The sequence below is a fragment of the Oryctolagus cuniculus genome, chromosome 11 (genome assembly GCF_964237555.1).
Source record: "Oryctolagus cuniculus chromosome 11, mOryCun1.1, whole genome shotgun sequence".
Taxonomy (NCBI): domain Eukaryota; kingdom Metazoa; phylum Chordata; class Mammalia; order Lagomorpha; family Leporidae; genus Oryctolagus; species Oryctolagus cuniculus.
In genome coordinates this window covers 90,523,943-90,548,668 of record NC_091442.1, presented here as the reverse complement: position 1 = coordinate 90,548,668, position 24,726 = coordinate 90,523,943, and the positions used below count along the sequence as shown (strand labels likewise).

General features: G+C 40.0%; 1 long non-coding RNA gene across 1 annotated transcript in view; it reads left to right on the top strand.

Moving 5' to 3' along the window:
- Nucleotides 1-6,519: 6,519 nt before the first annotated feature.
- Nucleotides 6,520-24,726, top strand: part of LOC103348339 (uncharacterized) — a 173,586-nt gene continuing 155,379 nt past the window's right edge. The window contains exon 1 of the long non-coding RNA XR_011380185.1: nt 6,520-6,632. This is a non-coding gene — a long non-coding RNA (uncharacterized lncRNA). The remainder of the gene's footprint in view (nt 6,633-24,726) is intronic.

Here is a 24,726-nt window from a genome sequence, read left to right as displayed (position 1 = left end):
AAGAAAGACTCACAATACATTCACAATTTGATATATTACTATCAAAATTTGCCATTATATGATAGAATTTCTTCATATTCATAAAGAACATATTAATACTGTATATATAGATGTCCTGAAGAGACTTACTTATATATTTCATGAATTTTTATGTTGTGTTTTCCTATTCTAAAATAACTGAATGAAAGGATAAGTATTAAATTAAAAAATCAATTTTCATACATAAAAATCACTCTTCAATAGGCCAGGGAATTGCTGTATGGACTCAGATTGTCATGTATCTGATTTCTCATCTTGACATTTAGTTCTCTAAGCTTGACAAACATCCTAATCCCAAATCTTAGGAAATGGTTTCATCTGTTAGGTATAAAGTGAAGATGTCTGATTAAGTTCTGCTTCAAGAGCACATAATGGAAAATGTACAGAATTTATATTGATGTTGTTAACAGTGTGGTGTGAATTGGCAATAATGTGATTTGATTATTATTCCAGATCAAACCTGAATAATGTGCAACATATGTTTATGCATATCCCATCAAAAACTTGTGTTACTTTCTGTGTATTAAGTTCATATAATAATAAATATCCCTAAATTAATAACCCAATAAATATGGCCAGTTGTTGTGGCTGTATGATCAGATAGTTACAGAGCTTGATCTCCCACTTTCTAAATTCAATGAATTTTCTGCTTATAACTGCATAGCAGTAAGCAAAGGATTCTTCCTGTCTTTGAAAAGAAATCAAAGAATCCACATCAGGTATTCAAAACTTGAGAACCTGCAGTGAGAGATTCACATCAACTGCAAGAAGACAATATCCTCTGACAAGTAAGATTCCAGCCCTATAACTGAGTGATCTTGACAAGCTGTGATCAATAATGCCAAATGTCCTTCGGACTGTTTCTTATCCATTGTTATATTGCTGAAAAAAGATTTACAGTAAAGATTCATTCACTTCAAAAGCAGACTTGAGGCTCCTGATGATGAAATAGATGGATTTACTAATGTCTCTGGAATATTACTACCCACGTATAATTTATATAGTACTAGGAATGAGAGTGGACATCAAAATGTATTTGATTAGCTGAAACTGGATGGATAATTGATATGGATATCATATTGCTATTTACTTAATGAATATAGGACATTTACAGTGAGAAAATTCAAAGAAAAAACTTATCTTAGGATCTACATCATCCTGGCTCTATAAGGTAGATATTTTTATGCTCTCACTAAAAAAATACCATTGGCATTGGGGAAACTTTCATAGCCACTGTAAAAAATATTAAACTACACCAATATGAAGTTTTTGTCATAGCTCTGTAAATGGAGAAAAAGCAGGAAAAATGCAATCACACTATAGAATACCAAAATAAAATATATTAAGGCACATCAAGACTTCAGTCACAAAAGCATGGGTTTGCCATGGAGTCATAATTAATTCATGTCCTGTCTCACCTGTGTTCAGAGAAAAGTGCCTAAACAAAAGGCATCTTCATTCACAACTCACTCCTCTCCTGCCAAATTCCAAGTGAAATGAAACCAAAGCAAGCACACTACAAAATCTGATTCAAAGGCAAGCACAGACACTGAAGCCATTAAGCACACATTTCCTAAATAAAAAATGAGTTGTCTGCAAGCTGTCTTGACACGGTCTGCAAAGTCTCACTGCACAAACAGCAGCTCGGCAGATTGTCAGAGAACTCCTGAGATAAACAAAAACCAAATCAAACCTCTCCCTACTTGTCTTTCCATTTCAGCTTCATCTTGACAGAAGAAAAAACCCTCTTCTACTTTGTAAGAGAGAGCCTAAATATCCCCATGTGGCATTTGGCCATTGCCTTTTGATTTTGAAATATAGTTTACAGGTTTTTGAAATGTATGAAAAAGATGAATGGTTAAAGATTCATCTAGGAGTTCAAAATGTTACCTACTTTTAATAAATTTATCAGCCAAATTTTAGAAAATATTTCAGAGTGGTTATAATTGTTAAGAGATGTATTTGAATTATGTTTCGGCATATACTATCTCAAAATTGGTACAATATACTTGACCTATCTGGGGTCACATTTTTATTTTAATGAAAATAATTGAAATACATACCTCATAGAATTATCTTAATAGCCAAATCAGTTAATATATACTGTAGGACAATTCATGTCATCCAGTAAATGTTACACATTTTAGCTTCAATATCATAATTCATACTTTATTGTTGTTATAGTTTTTGCTTGTTTTTAAGTTTTTAGTACCCCCTGCCACTATATGCCACATTATATCATTTTATGTCTAGCTTAAATAATTTCCTTTGCTTTCTGGTTGTTTGCACCTACAAAAACTAATTGTGTGTATCCAGAGATGAGACAGGATGGATAGCCAGCAAGAGTGGGTGTTCTTAGCTTTTGAATTACATTAGGAATAATAAAGTGCTTTGACACAGTGGGTTAAACTGCCTCCCAAGACACCAGCATCACATATGAGTGCCTGTTCGAGTCTCAGCTGCTCCACTCTGACCTAGCTCCTTGCTAATGCGCTGGGAGTTCCAAATTGGATTCCTGGCTCCTGGCTTAGTCCTGGTCCTGTTATGGGCTTTGTGCTTATTTGGGGGCGTGAACCAGCAGATGGAATCTCTTTCTTTCTCTGCCTTTTCACCCTAACCCCCCCCCCCCACCACTCCATAACTCTGCCTTTCAAATAAGTAAGTGGAGCTCTCAGGACTCAAATCAGTGCTAATATGGCATTGTGGGCAACAGTTTGACCAGTTGTGCCACGAAGCTGGCCATATAAATAAATCTTTTAATGTTTTCATTATTTGCCTTTTTTTTTTTTTTTTGACAGGCAGAGTGGACAGTGAGAGAGAGAGAGACAGAGAGAAAGGTCTTCCTTTTGCCGTTGGTTCACCCTCCAATGGCCGCCGCAGCTGGCGCGCTGTGGCCGATGCACCGCGCTGATCCGAAGGCAGGAGCCAGGTGCTTCTCCTGGTCTCCCATGGGGTGCAGGGCCCAAGCACTTGGGCCATCCTCCACTGCACTCCCTGGCCACAGCAGAGAGCTGGCCTGGAAGAGGGGCAACCAGGACAAAATCCGGTGCCCTGACCGGGACCAGAACCCAGTGTGCCGGCGCTGCAAGGCAGAGGATTAGCCTAGTGAGCCGCGGCGCCGGCCATTTTTTGCTTTTGATCCTTAAAACTACTTATAGGTAAAACTGCGAAGTAGGCAGATTTTTTCTGGATTTTCTTCTGTTGCTTGTTGCTCCTTGCTATACTTCTGCAACCGAAGTTTGAGAAGTACATCTGCTTTCAGGTTCAACTTTTTACTACAGGGCTCATTTTCTGGAGACAGTGGTCCATGTTTTGCATTATTCCATATTATCAAGGTCATTTGGTACCACCATGTTCCCAGTGAAGATACCCAAGTTCTCTATGTCTCCAGATTTTGATCCATTTGAAAATGAAGTATTATAATGTATTCATCAAATATGAATTCCAGCTTGAACGGAAGCCAACTAATGTGTTTTTCCAAATACTTCCTCAGTCTCCCTCATTTTTAAGTGATTGTGTCTTACCCATAAGAAACACATCTGATGTAAGCCCATTATTTATATTCACTGTGCATTGCTCTTAAGTCCTCTTATATAGTTCATGTGTAAGAATAATACATTCTTGGGGCCGGCACTGTGGCTCAGTGGGTTAATGTCCCGGTCTGAAGTGCTGGCATCCCATATGGGAGCCAGTTCTAGTCCCAGCTGCTCCTCTTCCGATCCAGCTCTCTGCTATGGCTTGGGATAGCAGTCAAAGATGGCCCAAATCCTTGGACCCCCTGCACCCAGGTGAGAGACCTGGAAGAAGTTCCTGGCTTCTGGCTTCAGATCGGCACAGCTCCGGCCATTGTGGCTATCTGGGGAGTGAACCAGCAGATGGAAGACCTCTCTCTCTGTCTCTACCTCTCTATATAACTCGGTCTTTCAAATAAATAAAAATAAATATTTTAAAAAAGAATAATACATTCTCATATACCCTTTCACTAAAATGCAAGTTCAGTTTAGTGTTGCTTGAATTATCATTTCATTCTTGAAATTGGAAGTTTATTGTCTGTGGAGGGAATTAAAGAGATTTCTCATCCTTTTCATATTTTAAGATGAAGTTATTTTAATTTGATCTACATTTTCCAATTTACATTTAGGGTCCTTGAGATAACTAGTAGTTTTTAAAGAGGATACTATTGCCAAATGAAGTTGAAAAACATTGCTTTTTCCATGTTACTTTAAAGATTCATAATACATGTTGTTATGTTAAAGGGTATGGGAGGTTTTATAAAAAGACAAACATATTTAACTTTAACCTAACATTTCCATTGTACTTTGCTTATAACATTTACTAGCAAATCATCAAAATCCTGAAAAATTATTGGAATATACTCAGATCACTAAAATAATTCCTGTATCTAAAGATGAACTTGATATAAATAAAAAGTCCATAAAACTGGACATATGCTCAACCCTTTCATTGTTTAAAAATATTTGAACTGCTTTTCAAACTTTCTGTCTTTTGGAATTGAACACTTGACTCCACAAAGAAGCAGACTATTAGTTTTATTAAACTGATAAGTGAGTGTGAACTAACATCCACACACTGAGAGAATGGCAAATGGTGCATGACACAGCCTCTGTGTAACTTACTGCATACAGGAAGAAATCTAGGTTGTCTTACTCTATGGACTATATAGTGGCTCACACAGCGCTGCGAATTAGCCTAAATTGAATCTAGATCACAGAAAGCTTTTTATGCTGATAGCAAAAATGTAGTTATCATTCCTTTCTCTAAAGAAAAGTCAGAATAATTGAAACTGAACTCGACTAACGTGTTAATGTGTCTTCAACTCTTAATGCAGTCGTTGAACATAGACACAGAAAGTCTACAATGACCGTTATTCTTATAGCTCAGTAGCTCTGCCAAATGCTTTTCATTAAGGGGGAAAAAGGCATTCTATGAAATGTCTCAGTTCCTTGATAGAGGCTGGGAGAATGTTAATTTAGTTTTTTTTTTTTTTTTTTTTAATGCAGGACCATGATGATCTGAGCCCGAGAAAAGTGGAAACAAGTTATCCCTACATTCCACTGTCTACTGGAAAAGTCCTCATGTTTCCTTTCATTACCCTCCCAGAAACATTGAGGGACACCACATGCATCCATAGAATACTGTAATTCCAGTAACTAAACAAGCTTCTATTTCCCTCCAGTTTTCTTTTTCAAGTTTTTACATGTTTTCTGAAGGCAGAAGCAATAGATCGGGTTGTGCCTCTACTGATGCCTTCTCCAATTAACTGGCCTTGGAACTCTCATCTTTTTCCTAATTTAGTCTAAATGACTAACTTGTAACACATTACTCTGGTATTAAGAGGCATCCCAAACAGCTGAAAGTTGGAATGTATTTTCCTTTCTTGCTCTTGAATCTATTCCCAGGGCATTAGAGTAACTAGAAAATATAAATTTATTGCTCTAGGGATTTCTTTTCCTTTCAATCACCTTTAATAAAAATAAGAACTTTGGAGTGTAAAAGGCTTGCAGTAAGTTTAAAGTGAAATTAAAGAGGGACAAGATGGGTACAGGGAGAGTGTAGGAACAGGAATGACACAGATGAGAGGGAGATTTTCCCAGTTATAAATGTGTTTCCAGGAGCTTCTCCAGTATAGGAAAGATATTTGAGGTTAGCAGTTAAAAAAAATAGTGAGACAGGGAAAAACTAAGCATAAAAATCTATGGATATATAAACACTGTGGAAATTAAAATTCCAGATATTAAAACAGAGACAATGGATTCAAGAATAAAGTGAGTACAGAATAGACATTTGATGCCGAGATGATTAGTTTCGATTGGAAAGTTGAAAATATCCAATTTTTTTTTTTAGATTCAAAAATTCAGAGGCCTTTCTTCCGGCGCTGCCAACTGAGAGGAGGAAGCAAGAGGTGGCAGGTGGTTCTCGCAAGGATTTACACAGCGCCCCGCCAGCCTGAACGGGGGCGCTTAAGGTGCCAGACAGGAGTCCCTCTACTGGGAACAGAGTGGGCTTCCGAAGCTCTGCGCCGCAAAGCGGGGCCCTGGGGTCGGTCCCTGGGGTATGGACGCGCCTGGGGAACGGCGCCCGAGGAGTCTTTAAAGTTGGCGCCTCAAGCCTCGCGGTTTCATCCACGAGGACGTACTCTGGCCGGGCCACGCCAACAAATGTTTCCTCTGGACCTGCGATTCGGAATGGGGGCCTGTCCGACTGCGGTGTGGCCTCGGGACCCTCACCCGCAGGGGCGAAACCGGCGTGCCCCCTGAGGTTCCAGCGCTAGGGTGAGTGCACGTGGAACTTCGTGGGGTTGACAGAGGTAGGCGACCTGAGGTGTGGGCCGTGGGTGGCTGGGGCTGAGCTGTTGGCAGTGGAGGTGGGCGCAATGTTAAAGCAAAAGGAGTAACTACGTTAGAACGTCTCTTACTGAGCTAGAATGTTTATAACTACGTTAGAACGTCTCTTACTGAGCTAGAATGTTTAGTTGGCTGCTTTTTGCCTCCCCTCCCCTCAGTTGGATTCATGCAGATATTTGAGTTGTGCTAGATTCTGTTTTCCCGATTATACAAGGGTGAACCAAACAGGTAACTGTTGGATCTAGTTGGATTTGTAACTATTTGCGCCTTCACCCTTTTGTGTAATAAAATACACGGATACTTAAGTGCTTCAAGGTTGTCTGAGAATGTGACGGGACCCAGCTGTGAAATGAGACACACAAGGTACTAGGAGCTTGGCAGGAGGGAGCCTTCCCACGTTTGAACGAGGGACCAGATGTGCCGGAGAAGGGTCAGGACCCGGGAGAGTGCTGTGAAGCGGCAGAGAGAGTTCATCAGGGCCTCAAAAGTCAGGATTTGGAGTCTGGCTTCTTTTTCGTGTTTAGAGCCCTAGCTTGGATTGGAGAGTGCAAAAGTGGAAGTTTAGAGACCGTTTTGGCTACTTCAGTCTCCAGTGGGAGGATTGTATTTTTATTTTATTTTTATTTTTGACAGAGTGGACAATGAGAGAGAGACACACAGAGAAAGGTCTTCCTTTGCCGTTGGTTCACCCTCCAATGGCCGCCGCGCTGATCCGAAGGCAGGAGCCAGGTGCTTCTCCTGGTCTCTCATGCGGGTGCAGGGCCCAAGCACTTGGGCCGTCCTGGGAGGATTGTAACGTTGTCAAGGGGAAGGCGTGGGTCATAGTACAGTGTATATGAGGGCTGGAATGCGCAGGACTTGTTGATGGATTGGATGTGGAGCAGAATGGCTCCCAGAGTACTGAAATAATAACATTTACTGGCGTGGCGGAGATGAGGAGCCACTGCATCGTTGGGGTGATTCAGAATTTTCATCTGGACTTACTAAGTTTGAGGTTGCTTATGTGAGGTCAGTCATGCAATTGCATTTGTATGGGGGCCTTGTATTTTTTGCATGTTTTCTTTGTTCACACTTTGAAGGTGGGGTATTACCCTCATTTCATACATGGGAAATCTGTGGCAAAGAAAGGTGAAAGGGAATTGTTCTGAGTCCTACAGCTAGTTTCTAGTCTGCTTGTTCAGTGGCCAGTGCAATATATCATGCAGTGACTCCATTATCTATGTTCTATAGGGATGGGACACAGACTTCTGTTGGGCAAATCTTCTCTCTCTCAGGAAATGAATTCACAGGAATGAATGGCTTAGGTTTTGTAATTTTTAGTGTGCATTCATTGGTTATATAATATTACACTACTCTGTGCCACTTAGTGTATTTAGTAGTAAAAGCTTTTTTTTTTTTTAAAGATTTTTTTATTTATTTGAAAAGCAGAATTCCAGAGACAGAGGGAGAGACAGAAAGAGATCTTCCATCTGTTGGTTCATTCCCCAAATGGCTGCAACGGTTGGCTCTGGACCCATCCAAAGCCAGGAACTGGGAGCTGCTGCTGGGTTTTCAGTTGCATACAGGGGCCCATCTTCTACTGCTTTCCCAGACCATTGGCAGGGAGCTGGATTGGAAGTGGAGCAGCCAGCACTGCACCACAGGCAGAGGCTTAGCCTGCTGCAGCGCAGCACAGGTACTGTAGTGAAATCTTTTACAGTAGTTGTAAACACTGCTTCCTGACGAGGGTGTGTCCCAGCTGTTTCCCTACTTCATGTCCTGTGTCCCAGTTCCTGCTGTTAGGTTGCCTTGGTCTATCTTTCCTATTCTTCCTTAGGTTTGTGTTTATAGCATTGTTTTAGGTCTGTGTTTTGAAGATGTATTTACTTACTGTGTGATTCACACAGAAGTGAGATTGTGACATCTCAAATAGGATATCTGGTTTTTAGCTTTTGAATTCTTCAAACTTTTTTCTTAGGCTGTTGCAGACCCAGGTGATTTAACTGTAGTCCCCAAAGCTCACTTGGCTAGTAACTGCAAATTCATCATCTCACTATTTGGAATTGGCAATTAGTAAATTAGAGGCAAAGCCTGTGATGGATGATAAGTAGAAGATATTTGGGGGGAATGGAGGAGGAAGAAAGAGGCTGTTTTTAATGAGACTGTGACCATTTGGTGTTGAAGAAGAACCTCCTGTGTTAGAATGGTGATACAGAAGTTTTAGAAACTGTTATATGATGAAGATTGTATGACTCCTCTAGCCTCTGAGTCTCTGTAATGAGTTGTTCATGATGATCTCAGAACTAATTCTGTGGCTCTGACATTAGATAAACAAGTATTGGGACATGGTTGATATTCCCAATGGGTGGGATTTAGGGGAGACTGGAGCTGGATTGTGAGAAGCTTTGACACTGAAAGTACAAATAGCAGAACAGTCCTATTGGTTAACTGGTTGCTAATATGAAGGCCAGTTCAAGAATAGCCAAGCTGAGGAAGGTAGGGAAGAGATGATTGTGGAAAGATTTGCTGAGAGCAATACCCTGAACCTGAGTCCCTGAACTTAAATCAGATTAAGTGGGAACTGAGGAACCACTAAATGATGTAACAAGAGTGCAATCAATAAAATCTAAAATATAGGTGATGCTACAGAGCCAGTGGTTCAGTTTCTTCAACAAATTGCTAAGGGAGAAAAAAGGCAGGCAAGTCTATAAACTTGGGGGACCTGTTAACCAAGACAACTCAGACCTTTATCTTATTCTTTACTCAAACCTGTTTTGAAGTTAGGAAACTATTGGTGAGGGCAGAGCCAGGGGGCGGAGCCAAGATGGCGGAATAGTGAGGGCGCGCACCGATAGTCCGGGAAAATTTAGTTTAATAAAAGGGGAGTTATGGTAGCCTCAGAAAAAAGAACCAGGAAAATATTGCAGAGGAAACTCTTCTGGATCGAGTGGCCGTGAATCGGAGGACCTACTGGGAGAACAAGGTCGCCCACCGCGCGGAAGCCGAGCCGCGGGACCGAGCCGCGGAAGCCGAGCCGGGGGACCGAGTTGTGCAAGCCGCAGGGTCTGCGCGCCAGTGCTCGAAGGGGAGTGCGTGCCACACAGACAACAGCGGGGAGACTTGGGACGTCCAGGGCTCCGAGTCCACACATCGGCACTGGAAGGGGAGTGGACCTGCGTGGAGAGCGTGGGAGCCCACAGTTCGGGACACCAGCGGCAGACTCAACACACCAGCGCTGGAATGCGAGGTGAGCCGAACCTCAATAGCCCGAGACACCGGCAGGCAAGCGGAGAGAGGAGACTAGAGGGAACGACCCCCGGGGTGGGGTGGGGGGGGAATTCACCAGGCTAACTGGAAGAGAGAGAGAGGAAAAAAAAAAAAAGGTGACTGGTACGGACATGGGTTTCTCTCTCTCCGCTCACCTCTCAAGGGCGAGCAAGACAAAGAGCAGGCGCCATCTTGGACATACGTCATAAGCAGAGCGACCTCAGGTCTGCACCGGCCCTGAGCCTAGCAGAAAAACCTGACTCTGGGCGGGGCGAATTAACAGGAGATTAGGACCTAGTAAATTTGTGGTGCTACTGAACTGAGACTGTGAAAAAAGATTTGGTGGGGGAGAGAACTCACGGAATTCACGTGAGCACTCTCCAGAGACGCTACAAAATAAACAAAATTGACACCCCATTGGCCCAACTCACTAAAAAAAGAAGAGAAAAGACCCAAATCATTAAATCAGAGATGAAAAAGGAAACATAACAACAGACACCACAGAAATAAAAGGAATCATCAGAAATTACTACAAGGACTTATATGCCAGCAAACAGGGAAACCTATCAGAAATGGATAGATTCCTGGACAAATGCAACCTACCTAAATTGAAGCAGGAAGACATCGAAAACCTAAACAGACTCACAACTGAGACAGAAATTGAAACAGTAATAAAGGCCCTCCCAACAAAGAAAAGCCCAGGACCAGATGGATTCACTGCTGAATTCTACCAGACATTGAAAGAAGAACTAACTCCAATTCTTCTCAAACTATTCAGAACAATCGAAGAAGAGGGAATCCTCCCAAATTCTTTCTATGAAGCCAGCATCACCTTAATTCCTAAGCTGGAAAAAGATGCAGCACTGAAAGAGAATTACAGACCAATATCCCTGATGAACATAGATGCAAAAATCCTCAATAAAATTCTCGCCAATAGAATGCAACAACACATCAGAAAGATCATCCACCAAGACCAAGTGGGATTTATCCCTGGTATGCAGGGATGGTTTAATGTGCGCAAAACAACCAATGTGATACTCCACAATAACAGACTGCAGAAGAAAAACCATATGATTATCTCAAAAGACACAGAGAAAGCATTTGATAAGTACAACACCCTTTCATGATGAAAACTCTAAGCAAACTAGGTTTGGAAGGAACATTCCTCAATACAATCAAAGCAATCTATGAAAAACCCACAGCCAACATCCTATTGAATGGGGAAAAGTTGGAAGCATTTCCACTGAGATCTGGTACCAGACAGGGATGTCCACTCTCACCACTGCTATTCAATATAGTTCTGGAGGTTCTAGCCAGAGCTATTAGGCAAGAAAAAGAAATTAAAGGGATACAAATTGGGAAGGAAGAACTCAAACTATCCCTCTTTGCAGATGACATGATTCTTTATTTAGGGGACCCAAAGAACTCTACTAAGAGACTTTTGGAACTCATAGAAGAGTTTAGCAAAGTAGCAGGGCATAAAATCAATGCACAAAAATCAACAGCCTTTGTATACACAGACAATGCCATGGCTGAGGAAGAACTTCTAAGATCAATCCCATTCACAATAGCTACAAAAACAATCAAATACCTTGGAATAAACTTAACCAAGGACGTTAAAGGTCTCTACGATGAAAATTACAAAACCTTAAAGAAAGAAATAGAAGAGGATACCAAGAAATGGAAAAATCTTCCATGCTCATGGATTGGAAGAATCAATATCATCAAAATGTCCATTCTTCCAAAAGCAATTTATAAATTCAATGCAATACCAATCAAGATACCGAAGACCTTCTTCTCAGATCTGGAAAAATTGGTGCTGAAATTTATATGGAGGCACAAGAGACCTCGAATAGCTAAAGCAATCTTGTACAACAAAAACAAAGCCGGAGGCATCACAATACCAGATTTCAGGACATACTACAGGGCAGTTGTAATCAAAACAGCATGGTACTGGTACAGAAACAGATGGATAGACCAATGGAACAGAATTGAAACACCAGAAATCAACCCAAACATCTACAGCCAACTCATATTTGATCAAGGGTCTAAAACTAATTCCTGGAGTAAGGACAGTCTATTCAATAAATGGTGCTGGGAAAATTGGATTTCCACGTGCAGAATCATGAAGCAAGACCCCTACCTTACACCTTACACAAAAATCCACTCAACATGGATTAAAGACCTAAATCCATGACCTGACACCATCAAGTTACTAGAGAACATTGGAGAAACCCTTCAAGATATTGGCACAGGCAAAGAATTTCTGGAAAAGACCTGGGAGGCACAGGCAGTCAAAGCTAAAATCAACTATTGGGATTGCATCAAATTGAGAAGTTTCTGTACTTCAAAAGAAACAGTCAGGAGAGTGAAGGGACAACCGACAGAATGGGAAAAAATATTTGCAAACTATGCAACAGATAAAGGGTTAATAACCAGAATCTACAAAGAGATCAAGAAACTCCACAAAAACAAAACTAACAACCCAATTAAGAGATGGGCCAAGGACCTCAATAGACATTTTTCAAAAGAGGAAATCCAAATGGCCAACAGGCACTTGAAAAAATGTTCAAGGTCATTAGCAATCAGGGAAATGCAAATCAAAACCACAATGAGGTTTCACCTCACCCCAGTTAGAATGGCTCACATTCAGAAATCTACCAACAACAGATGCTGGAGAGGATGTGGGGAAAAAGGGACACTAACCCACTGTTGGTGGGAATGCAAACTGGTCAAGCCACTATGGAAGTCAGTCTGGAGATTCCTCAGAAACCTGAAGATAACCCTACCATTCTACCCAGCCATCCAATTCCTTGGAATTTACCCAAAGGAAATGAAATTGGCAAACAAACAAGCTGTCTGCACATTAATGTTTATTGCAGCTCAGTTCACAATAGCTAAGACCTGGAACCAACCTAAATGCCCATCAGCGGTAGACTGGATAAAGAAATTATGGGATATGTACTCTTTAGAATACTATACCGCAGTAAGAAACAATGAAATCCAGTCATTTGTAACAAAATGGAGGAATCTGGAACACATCATGCTGAGTGAAATAAGCCAGTCCCAAAGGGACAAATACCATATGTTCTCCCTGATCGGTGACAACTGACTGAACACCAAAAAGGAAACCTCCTGAAGTGAAATGGACACTATGGGAAACGGTGACTTGATCAGCATAGCCCTGACTGTTAATGAACAACTTAATACATTATCCCTCTTAGTAGTTTTTTTGTCTGTTCTACTTAATATGACTGGTTTAATTCTGTAATTAATACACAGTTATTCTTAAGTGTTGAAAATTAACTGAAATGTGATCCCTGTTAAACATAAGAGTGGGAATAAGAGAGGGAAGAGATGTATAATTTGGGACATGCTCAAGCTGACTTGCCCCAAATGGTAGAGTTAAAAACATACCAGGGGATTCCAATTCAATCCCATCAAGGTGGCATGTACCAATGCCATCTCACTATTCCAAGTGATCAATTTCAGTTCACAATTGATCATAATGAAAGGACTAAGAGTCAAAGGGAGCACATAAACAAGTCTAGTACCTGCTAACACTAACCGATAGAATAAATAAAGGGGAGCGTGATCCAACATGGGAAGTGAGATACTCAGCAGACTCATAGAATGGCAGATGTCCTAAATAGCACTCTGGCCTCAGAGTCAGCCCTAAAGTCATTCGGATCTGGCTGAAAAGCCCATGAGAGTATTTCAGGCATGGAAAGCCAAGACACTCTGGCAAAATATCTCTGCGAGGGAGATCCCAGTGGAAAGAACAGGTCTTCAAAGAAGGAGGTACCTTTCTCTGAAGGGAGGAGAGAACCTCCACTTTGACTATGACCTTGTCTAAACAAGATAAGAATCGGAGAACTCAGAGGGCTTCCATAGCCTTGGAAACTCATGACTGGAGCATAGGGAGACTACTGATGCCATAGACAGGAGTGTCAGTTGGTAAAGTCAACAACAGGAGTCACTGTGCACTTACTCCTCATGTAGGATCTCTGTCCTTAATGTGCTGTGTATTGAGATTTAATGCTATAATGAGTACTGAAACAATATATTTCACTTTGTGTTTCTATGGGGGTGCAAACTGTTGAAATCTTTACTTAATGTATACTAAACTGATCCTCTGTAAAAAAAAAAAAAAAAAAAAAAGAAATTATCAACTCCCAACTTGACTCTCACTGGGATTAAACATGACAACAGGTCTGATCTGATTTCATCATCATTCAAAAAAAATCATCTATTATTTTTCACTTTATGTTTCTGTGTGGGAGCAAACTGTTGAAATCCTTACTTAATGTATACTAAGCTGATCTTCTGTATATTAAGATAATCGAAAATGAATCTTGATGTGTATGTAAGCGGAGAGGGAGTGGGAAAGGGGAGGGTAGTGGGTGGGAGGGACGGTATGTGGGGGAAGCCATTGTAATCCATAAATCGTACTTTGGAAATTTATATCATTAAATAAAAGTTAAAAAAAAAGAAACTATTGGTGAAACCTGAATACTTGGTGTATGCTATTAAGGAGATGTTAATTTTTTTGGTGTTATAATGATAGTTACATTTTGTAGAATATTGCTTTTAAGGTACATCATGTTTGGGCAAAATTATGACTTCTGGAATTTGCTTAAAAATAATTGAAGGGAAGGTGGGGAAAATAAGAGAGAAGTTACTAATTTGAACGTTAAGAAGTTTAAAAAATGAGAGTAAGAATTTGAGTGAAATGGTCAGTGTGGGTTGAGTGGGACAGGCTTCATGGAAGGAGGTGAGTAAACTAAGTATGCTTAAGAAATGCAGACAGTATTGGCAGATGGCAGGAGCAGTTAGAAACCAGAAAGGCACGCCTTGAATTTAAGCTAGTAAAACTGGTAAAGTAATTTGATTTCCCAGATGGGGCAGCTGTATAGGGAAGTTGTCCCTTTGTATGTCAGACTCTTAAGAAACCAATAAAAGCTAGGGACCATTTCCTTAGAAAAATGGTCTAACATTCACAGTCCTGAGTTTATAATCATTTGCCTTATGGACTGCCTCAAGTTGACCCGTGTTGACTCACCACCCCATAGCCATCACCATTGCTCTCAATTTCTACCTTCTGGGTCAAGGGCTCCAAGAACCTCAGTTAAAGAACCTGTAGATTTAGGGTGGAACATTTTATTTTCCTGTTCTCTGGTCCCAGAGTTATATTTCTAGTTGTTTTTTAATTATTATTTTTTATTTATTTGTAGGGCAGAGTTAGAGAGGAGGAAAGACAGAAAGAGAAAGGTACCTTCCATCTGCTGGTTCACTCACCAGATGCCCACAACTTCCGGGGCTGCTGGGCTGAAGCCAGGAGCCTGGAGCTTTTTCCAGGTCTCCCGCATGGTCCAGGGACCCAAGCACTTGAGCCATTTTCTACTGCTTTCTACTGCTTTCCCAGGAACATTAGCAGAGAGCTGGATTGGAAGTGGAGCAGTGGTTTTGCACCATGGCATTGCAGGCAGAGGCAGACCAATGCTGGCCCTGCTGCTTGTAGTTATTAAAGGCCAGTTCATGTTTAACTTAAGCTCTCTCTTCAATATGGGGACAGATATCTTTTCCTGACTCAGAATAGTAGAAATTGGTTTTATTACAGGTCATTGTATTTTATCATATGAAACTGCTGATATTCAACTGTTTTTTACCTACTCAAACATGTTTTTGATGATTCTTTGTGTAACTATTATACTCTCTCTGCTCCTCCTCTCTTTGTGTGACTCTTTCAAATAAATAAAAATCTTTAAAAAAAAGTAAGGAGTCTTTGATAAATATTTTTAGCTTTGTGTCAGGAAAAGAGTTTGATATATTTCAAAAAGTTCATGGAAAATAGAATTAAAAGATGAGTTTATTTTGCTGTAAAAATTGAAATTTATTTATAGTTTTTTATAATAAGCATTTTCAGTGTACTTTTTTGAAGACCTCTGCTAACGTGAGCCTAGAACACTTTGATTTACCAGAATGCTGGAAATCAATACTGCCATGTTGAGAAAGAATATAGGAGCACAATTCTTTTTAAGTTAAAATAGGGGCTGGCTTAATGGAACTCACATGGTGATATTTAAGATAGTTGGAATATCAATGATATTGACACTATCATATCAAAAATTGACCTTTACTGATTAAAAAGTGTCACAAAAGGACTTCAGAAGTATTTTGGCCTGTATAGAAATCTTGGCTCTTTCATGTGACCTCAGGTTTATTTCTCAAACAGTCAGATTAAGTTTTGCCGGTGATAAAATAAAGCTGAACTCTCAGGGGCAGTAGAAGAATTAAATAAGATGAAACATGTACATTCCTAGGATGCTGATGGTGTATTCTAGGCACTGAATGTTAGTTTTGGTAATCAGTAAATGATGAAGTAATTTTATTTTTCAGTTTCCTAAAATTTTAGTATTAATGGAAGTGAAAAAATATCTTTTTTTTTTTTTTTTTTACATCCATGGTTAGTATGTGGTTAGCAGTTAAGTTGTAAAAGAGCTGAAATAGTTTGGCACAATTTTTAATCATTTGTCCAACTTAATAGTTCTAAAGAACCTTCCAAGTCATCAATTCAGTTAGTCATTGCAGCACTCTGTGAGGGTTGTTTTCATGAACTGTTTTGCTGCCTTTGATTTACAAGTCAGAAATCTTGGATTCACAAATATTAAATATATTGATAAATTAGCTGCACATCCAGAACCTCTCTAAAAGTGTTTCAAGTCCTTCTCATTCTTTCTCATAATAGCATACTGTCAATAGATTTCTTTCTTGGGGAAGCTTTTAAAGGAATGAGGAGCTGGCGTTGTGGTATAGTGGGCAAAGCTATCATCTGCAGTGCTAGTGTTCTATATAAGTGCTGGTCTGTGTCCCAGGTGCTCCACTTACAATCCAGGTCGTTGCTAAAGGCCTGGGAAAAGCAGCAGCAGATGACCCACGTGCTTGTATCCCTGCTACTGGTGTGGGAGACCTGAGAGAAGGTCCTTATTCCTGACTTCGGCCTTGCCCAGCCCTGGCCACTGTGGCCATCTTAATGAGTGAACTAGCAGAAGAAAGCTCTCTTTCTCTGTCTCTCCCACGCTCTTTGTAAATCTGAGTTTCAACTAAATAAATAAATCTTTTTTTTAAAAAAAAAAGAACAGAAATCTTATCTTGATGAACCAAAATTAAATTTATATGAGTTTTTAGGAGGAAATTCTAGAGGAAATTTTGGAGGCTATGGTAGACAAAATACTCTTCTGTGTCCCCAAAGGTGTTCAATCCTAATTTTCTGGCACTTGTGAGTATGTTAGATTATATGCCAAAGGCAAATCAAGATTGTAGATAATAGGATTAATATTACTATTCAGTTGATTTTTACAAATATAAGATTATCTCAGATTTTCTCAGTGGGCATAATGAAATCACCAGAGTCCTGTGATTATAAAGTAAATTAAAAGTATGTAACTGTAAAAGTTAAAGGAAAAAAATAAGGAAGGAAGGGGGATTGAGGGACAGAGGGAGGAAGGGAGGAACTGTTGGAAGTATGGTTATCTTAGAATTCTATCTATGAAAAACATGAAATCTATTCTCTTTTTATCAATAAAAATAAAAAAAATTGGAATAAGCAGGTGAAAAAGTCAAGGTCAGGGAAAGATATGGGATGATGGACAGGAAAGAATAATGCCATGTGAGAAGGACTGGCTGGCTTTGATAACAGGGGAAAGGATCCCAGGAAGGGGGTCTCTGAAAGCTGAAAGAAGCAACAGAATCTCCCTTAGAGTTTTAAAAAGGAGAGCAGCTCTCCCAGTACCTTGATTTTATCCCAGTGAGAACTGCAGTAGGCTTCTTACCTCCAGAATCATAGGATAATAAATTGGTGTCATTTTTATTAATAAAAGTTTATGTTAAATTGTTATAGTAGCAATAGAAAACTAAACAGAGATGAAGACTTGAACAGGGAAAAAAAGAAAGAGACAGAGAATGGTGAGTTCTTTTTGAGCCACGATCCATGGTATGGAAAGGGATGGAAGTACTAATGCCTTTGATAAGGAGAAGACTAGAAAGTTAACACATGTTTGAGGTTAAAGTTAGGGTATTTGACTGAAAAATTATAGAACATATCTATGTGAGGAAAGTAAAACTGGATCATAACTCTTAGTTTCAATAACTTTCTCATTTGCTCTCATCTTTTGGAGAGGAATCAAAAGCTTTTTAAAGAAATATTATTATGTTGAGAAAAGAACATAGGAATAGGATTCTGTTTAAATTAAAACGAGTTGAGAGAAATTTTAAAAAGGTACCTAGAAGAGCGATGGGGCCTCTTCTGATCTCACCCTTCGTCTCAGTATTTCTGACCCCCTGTGCCCACTGGGTCACAGAAGGCTGTTTAGCATTCTCTTTTGTGAATCAGTTTGAAAGAGTGCAAGAACAAATGCATGCTGAGTGCAAAATTTCACTAAAACTTTCTGTGGAAACTTCAGAGAGATATGCACAAGAGAAATAGGGAAATTTTAAGATCATGCATTTGTACTGATTGCCAGAGAAGATTGCATTAGACTGACCTGCATGGTTTCAATGTAGCTGAAGAAAATTCCTTGAAAATGAGTATGTGATTGGTTCACGAGTCTGACATTTCACTTTCACTGCACCCTTACAATGTAAACTTTTCCTTCTCTACTGTAAAATCTTTATATTAAGGGTCAGTAGGTCTAAAGAAACACATTTTGGATCTGTGGTTTTTAATATTATTGTTAGTGGCATAAGATATTGCTGTTTTCAAATATACTTGTGGAAATAAAACAAGAGTTAGTTTTTCTAAAGGTAGGAGAATTATAATATTTTAGTCATGGGGCTGGCCCTGAGGCATAGAAGGTTAAGCCTCTGCCTGCAGTGCCATCATTACATTTGAATGCGGGTTTGAGTTCTGGCTGCTCAACTTCTGACCCAGCTCTCTGCTAATGTGCCTGTGAAAGCAGTGGAAGATGGCCAAGTGCTTGGGCTCCTGCTACCGTGTGGGAGACCTGGAAGAAACTCCTGGCTTCTGGCTCCTGGCTTCAGTCTGGAAAAGCTGTGGCTGTTGTGGCTACTTGGGGAGTGAACCAGAGGATGGAAGATCTCTTCCCCTTCCCACTTTCTCTCTCTCTCTGTTAAAAATATTTTTAGTCATGTTTGCAGCTAGGGATTATTTTCATTGGAAACCTATTAGATTCCTAAATGCTAATGATTAAAATGACTAAATTCATAATGTGGTAGTTTCGCCATAACTGGGATCCAACAGAGGCATTAAGGCCAGACAAAATTTAGTCCACCATTATTATGGCAAAATAACAGTCATCCCAAACTGAATAGAATGTGTCAGAACACCATTTGAACTGTCGCATAGGTAAGATCACAATAGATTGTTTTCAATTTCACTTACTTCATTTCTGTAAATAGCAGTGTGTTGTGATCTTGAATATTAGGTTGAGGAGTCTCATCTTAACTATACAGTAGTGATAAGCCACCTAGTATGTGTGCTTTTATTTGGAGGGGCCTGGGTAATATACCAAAATCATCAGAGAATTAGCCAATAGCACTTGCAGATTACCATTTTAGCATCATTCTACTGTCAACAATTTTAACTCACATGAAATTGCAAGTTAAGTGATAATCTTTGTGGTTGCACTTGGCCCCAATACATCAACCAGAACAATAATTTCAGCATCATAAGAAGGATATGTATGTGTAAACAAGTACTCCCTGGCACAACGGAAAATGGATCATTTTCTGCTGCAGTCGAGTCGTGATTTACAAACTCTCAGGATTTATACAAACACGCTTTCTCCAGTTTGTATGAAAGCATGCTACCCTAGCAAAGGGCTATTGGGTATAATTCATCAGAAACACAAAAACAAGAACTATGCTTTGGGCTTCTTAGGCAACTAAATAGTAGTTTCTTGATGCAACAGAAAATATCAGGGCCTTCATTTTCTTCCTAAATGTAAACTTGTGACCTGAATAGGATTACAAAGATGCTTTAGTGACTGTTCATCTCAAATGATTCTAGTTAGTTTACATGCAATGTCATCTTAAATTATAACTTCAATTTATGTACAGCTAGGTTCTCTGGAGGAGTCTTTCCACTCATCCGAGGCTGATTTCTCCATCTTTGCTTCAATAATTATCCTCTTACTTCTAGTTAGCATATAAATAGGCTCAGACTAATCCTCTCCTTAAAAGAAAAATAAAGCCAAAACTTCACTGGACCTAATCACCCTTTAAAGGTAGTTTTCTTCCTTTCAGAGTTGAATCTTATACCTGGGTCTACAGCTCAAATATCTGCAGGGACCATTCTGTTGATTAAAAATAGAGATGTGAAGCCTGGGGCAACAACAGAAAATTGCAGAGTCTGTGTCTGTCAGTCCCTGCCATACAAAAATGCACATTCAGATGCCAGAGCTTATCATTTTCCAAGAGAATCTGGAAATCTGCCTTTTATCTAAAATAGCTGCTTAAGACTTGTAACTAAAAAATCCAAAGCAAAACAAAAGCCCAAACACTTTGCATTCTGTTAAGATGTTTCTGTTGGCTGAATTCTGTCTTTTACCTGATGGTTTGAAATCTTTGGAATATTATCATTGTCCTCATTTTTGTTTCCTAATTATTGAAAGCATTTCCATTAACCAGCTTTGCATAAATTGAATTGTGTATAAAAATCAACATCACCAAAAATGCCCCTACTACTAAACTTTTCCGTGGCCTCCTGATTACCAAAACCAATGGTATCTCTTGCAGTATTTGATTCTGGATCATGTCTTTTACTCTAGGCATGGTGGCATGCTATAATATTTCTGTCACTCTTGGTGTTTCCTTCATTGGAAGAATATATTCTCCTTTGCAATCTGCTTTTCTTTTCTACTTCCTTAAATAGTAATGTTTGTTAGAATTTCTATCATCACTGCTTCTTATTCTTCTCCTTCTTTTCACCCTTAATGCTATTTCATGTAATTAATACTGACTGGTGTCATCTAAACCCAGGGCTTCAACTATATTTGTATAAGAGTGACTTCTAAATGTGAATTTCTGGCTTATACCTCTCACTTAGTTTCTAAATTTATAATTGCCTATTAGATATCTGTATTTAGGCATTTTGCAATTCTGTTTTGCTCAACTACATATCTTCTAAATTTGGCTGATTGTCCAGTTTTGTCCAAGGTTGAGAGATTCTCCTGGAAAGAGGTTTGGTGATTTTGATACTGGCATAATCCCAGGCACTGTGGAGTGGTTGATCACTTCACTCCTTTTCTATAGTGTTCCTCTATTTATAATTTTGATTTGTGGAGCTACCAAAAAGACAGTTTTGCAAATATGAAACCCAGGGATCATTTGAAACGGTAGTCTCTGACAGTACTATTTAAAAATGAAGAATCAACAGCAACAATAACAAAACTCCTATTCTATATCAAGTAAAATAAAATAGTTGACTTGGGCATTTTGATTTCAATTTTAAGAAGTTCAATTGGAAATAATTAAACTCACTTGGGTTTTAAATCCTTATTCTCGACCTTTTCCTCTCCTATACTGCCAACACAGCCACTCAGAAGGCATTGCCATACTCTAATTGTACATCTATTTTTCTTCATTCTTACACGTCTCCTAGACCAAGTCCTCATCATTTTAATTTCATTTTGGGGTTAATTGTACCCTACCTCATTGTTCCAATTCTAGTCTAGCTCTTTTCAGAACCACCTATCACAGTGTTACTATAATGACTATTCTAAAATGTAAATCTGAAATGTGCTCAAAACCTCTGAATCCTTGCATTTGTGTAATTAAAGTAAAACCCCTCCATTTGAATGGAAATATAAACCTACTTTGGAGTTAGTTTCTCATCACAATGCTCTTACATACTCTCATGTATAACTGAGTACCACTTTCAATCCGTGTGCTTTCCGTGAAATTGGGTGGAACTCTCTTTAACCTGGGACCTCAGCATGATCAACCAAATCATAACTTTCTCAGAACAATGTGATTGGAAGTGTATGTCACATGATCCAAGTAAATCTGGTATAACTGAAGCCAGTCTCGGAATACTGAATTTATGAGCAAAAGCAAAGCCCTGTATTCTCATGATCTACGATCTGGAATATGGACCTATAGTTGATGTAGGCATGGAGGTAGCAAGCAGAGAGGAGCTGAGATTTAACATCCTGGGACTACTGCATGTCTGCATAGCCTGTGGCTCAACAACAACACCTGTGGTGCTGGCCTATAATGTGACAACTCCCACTCATTTGGCCCACTTATATGACAACTCTGTACCATCCATACCTCTTTGTGTTTACTGCCAAAACTTCCTTCTCTGTGTCCTGCCAAATCACTCTTCACTGTACTACCCAAACTCACCCCTCAACACACACCTTCTATGTTTTAGAAATCACATGTTCAGGCATGTTGGAGTTAAAGACACTCCCACTTCCATATGCACCTAATACTATGATATTTTTGAGATTTCCAAAAAAGGGCATAGAAATGGGCAGCACTCAAATACTATTCCAAACTCCACCCCTTTTGAATATCCAATTAAGCCCCACCCTAGACACCAACTCCTGTACCTCCCAATAGTATAAAGGAAAGTTCCAAACCTTGCCAATGGCAGATCATTCGCTGTCAGACTTGCCTGCAATTATTACTTGAGTGTGTACTTTTGCTTTAAATCAATCTTGCTTTCCTGCTCACCTTTATCTGTGTCTCTTGCTTGTGTTTTGTTCTCACATGAAGACAAAAACTTGGGCCAAGCCTAGCAAGAGAACCACTGTGAGCTTTGTATCTAGAAATGAAACCAACAGAGGAGAAAAGAGCCAAAAAATGGTCTGTGTTGGTATTCCTTAAGTTCCTAAACTGATCCTTGCCAGCTGTGTTGACAACTTACCTAATATTTCTTAGTTCCAAATTTACACTTTAAGAGAGTAGAGCTCTGTGTGGTAGCTTTACAGCCCTACTCAACAGCCAACTTCCTGTTATCTTCTGCCATTGAGAGGCATTACAGTAGAAGTGGAAGGAGCTGAGAGGGCAGAGGGATGTCCCCCTTGTAATCAGCTCCTGACTGCATGGCTGCAGGAATTGAACACAGTCCAGATCTAGCCCAAACCAATCTATGTCTGTATGTCCATCTATCTAATCTATCATCTATCTATTTATGTATTAATTTATTTAACAAGAACTTTTGTAAAAGGCTTTTTTTAATAAAAATATTTAAATCTTATTTGGGAGACAGAAAAATAGATACATGTAGAGAGAAAACTTATCTGCTGGTTTATACCCCAAATGCCTACATTGGCCTGGCAGGGGACAGGGGCAAAGTTAGGAGCGGGAAACTGAATCCGAGTCTTGCATGTGGGTGGAAGAGATCTGACCACATGAGCCATCAATGCTACCTTCAGTTTATATTAGTAGGAATCTGAAATCAGGAGTTGGAGCAGGGGATCAAACCCCCCAGGTACTCTGATGTAGGAAGTGGCAATCTTACCTATTAGGCCAAACACCTGTCCCTTCTTCTTCTTCTTCTTCCTTTTTTTTTTTTTTTTTTTTTTTGAATAGTTTTAGCTTCACAGAAAAATTGAGAAGGCAGAAATTTCCCATATACTCCCTTCTCTCCACTTTCCCACCCCCTATACATAGCCTTCCCCCATTATCAACATCCAAAAATAGATATTTTTATTCTAGCAAAACAGACATATCATAAAACTTACTGCTTTAAGCATTCTTAAGTGAATCATTGAATAGATTTTCTTACATTCATAGAAAAATGGAGATGTTTGTATAGCAAGATTGATTATATATGCTCTTCACCTAGGTCTGTCTATCATAAACATTTTACATCACTATAGTACAATTTGTTAAAATTAATTAACTAATATTGGTATATTATTATTAATTAAAACCCCTGACTAATCAAATTCATTAGCTTCCCCCACCTTTTTTTTTTTTAATTTTGACAGGCAGAGTTAGACAGTGAGAGAGAGAGACACAGAGAGAAAGGTCTTCACTCCCCAAATGGCCGCTATGGCTGGTGCGCTGTGCCGATCCGAGGCCAGGAGCCAGGCGCTTCCTCCTGGTCTCCCATGCAGGTGCAGGGTCCAAGCACTTGGGCCATCCTCCACTGCCTCCCTGGGCCACAGCAGAGAGCTGGACTGGAAGAGGAGCAACCGGGACAGAATCTGGTGCCCCAACCGGGACTAGAACCCGGAGTACCGGCGCCGCAGGTGGAGGATTAGCCTAGTGAGCTGTGGCGCTGGCCAGTTTCCTTGGTTCTTAACAAAGTCTTTCTGCTGCAGAATTCCATCTGTTGTACTGTATGTGGTACATGCGCTTGCTATGTCTAATTGCACTTGTCTGTGATTATTTTTTTCAGTCTTTGTTTTTAATGGTCTTAACAGTTTTGAGGAGTACCAGGCAAATATTTTGTATTATCCCTTGATTTGCATTTCTCTGATATGTTTCTCATTCTTGAAATATAGTGAGGGGTTTTAACAAGGAGGACCACAGCATTAAAGTTCCAATTTCATTATATCATATCAAGGGTATTGTATTAGTTCATTTATCATTTCTACTGCAAAATGCCTGAGGCTGGGTTACTTTGTACATCTTTTTTTTTTTTTTTTGACAGGCAGAGTGGACAGTGAGAGAGAGAGACAGAGAAAAAGGTCTTCCTTTGCCATTGGTTCACCCTCCAATAGCCGCCGCGGCCGGAGCGCTGCGGCCGGCGCACCGCGCTGATCTGAAGCCAGGAGCCAAGTGCTTATCCTGGTATCCCCTGGGGTGCAGGGCCCAAGCACCTGGGCCATCCTCCACTGCACTCCCGGGCCACAGCAGAGGGCTGGCCTGGAAGAGGGGCAACCGGGACAGAATCCGGCGCCCCGAGCGGGACTAGAACCTGGTGTGCCGGCGCCGCTAGGCGGAGGATTAGCCTAGTGAGCCGCGGCGCCGGCCGGCTGGGTTACTTTGTAAAGAAAGGTTTATTTGGTTCATAGTTCTGGTGGAAGAGTTAGGGGCTGTGTCTGCTGGTGCTCTCCTTGCTTCTAGAGTTCTGAGGCTGTGCAGTGTATCATACAGA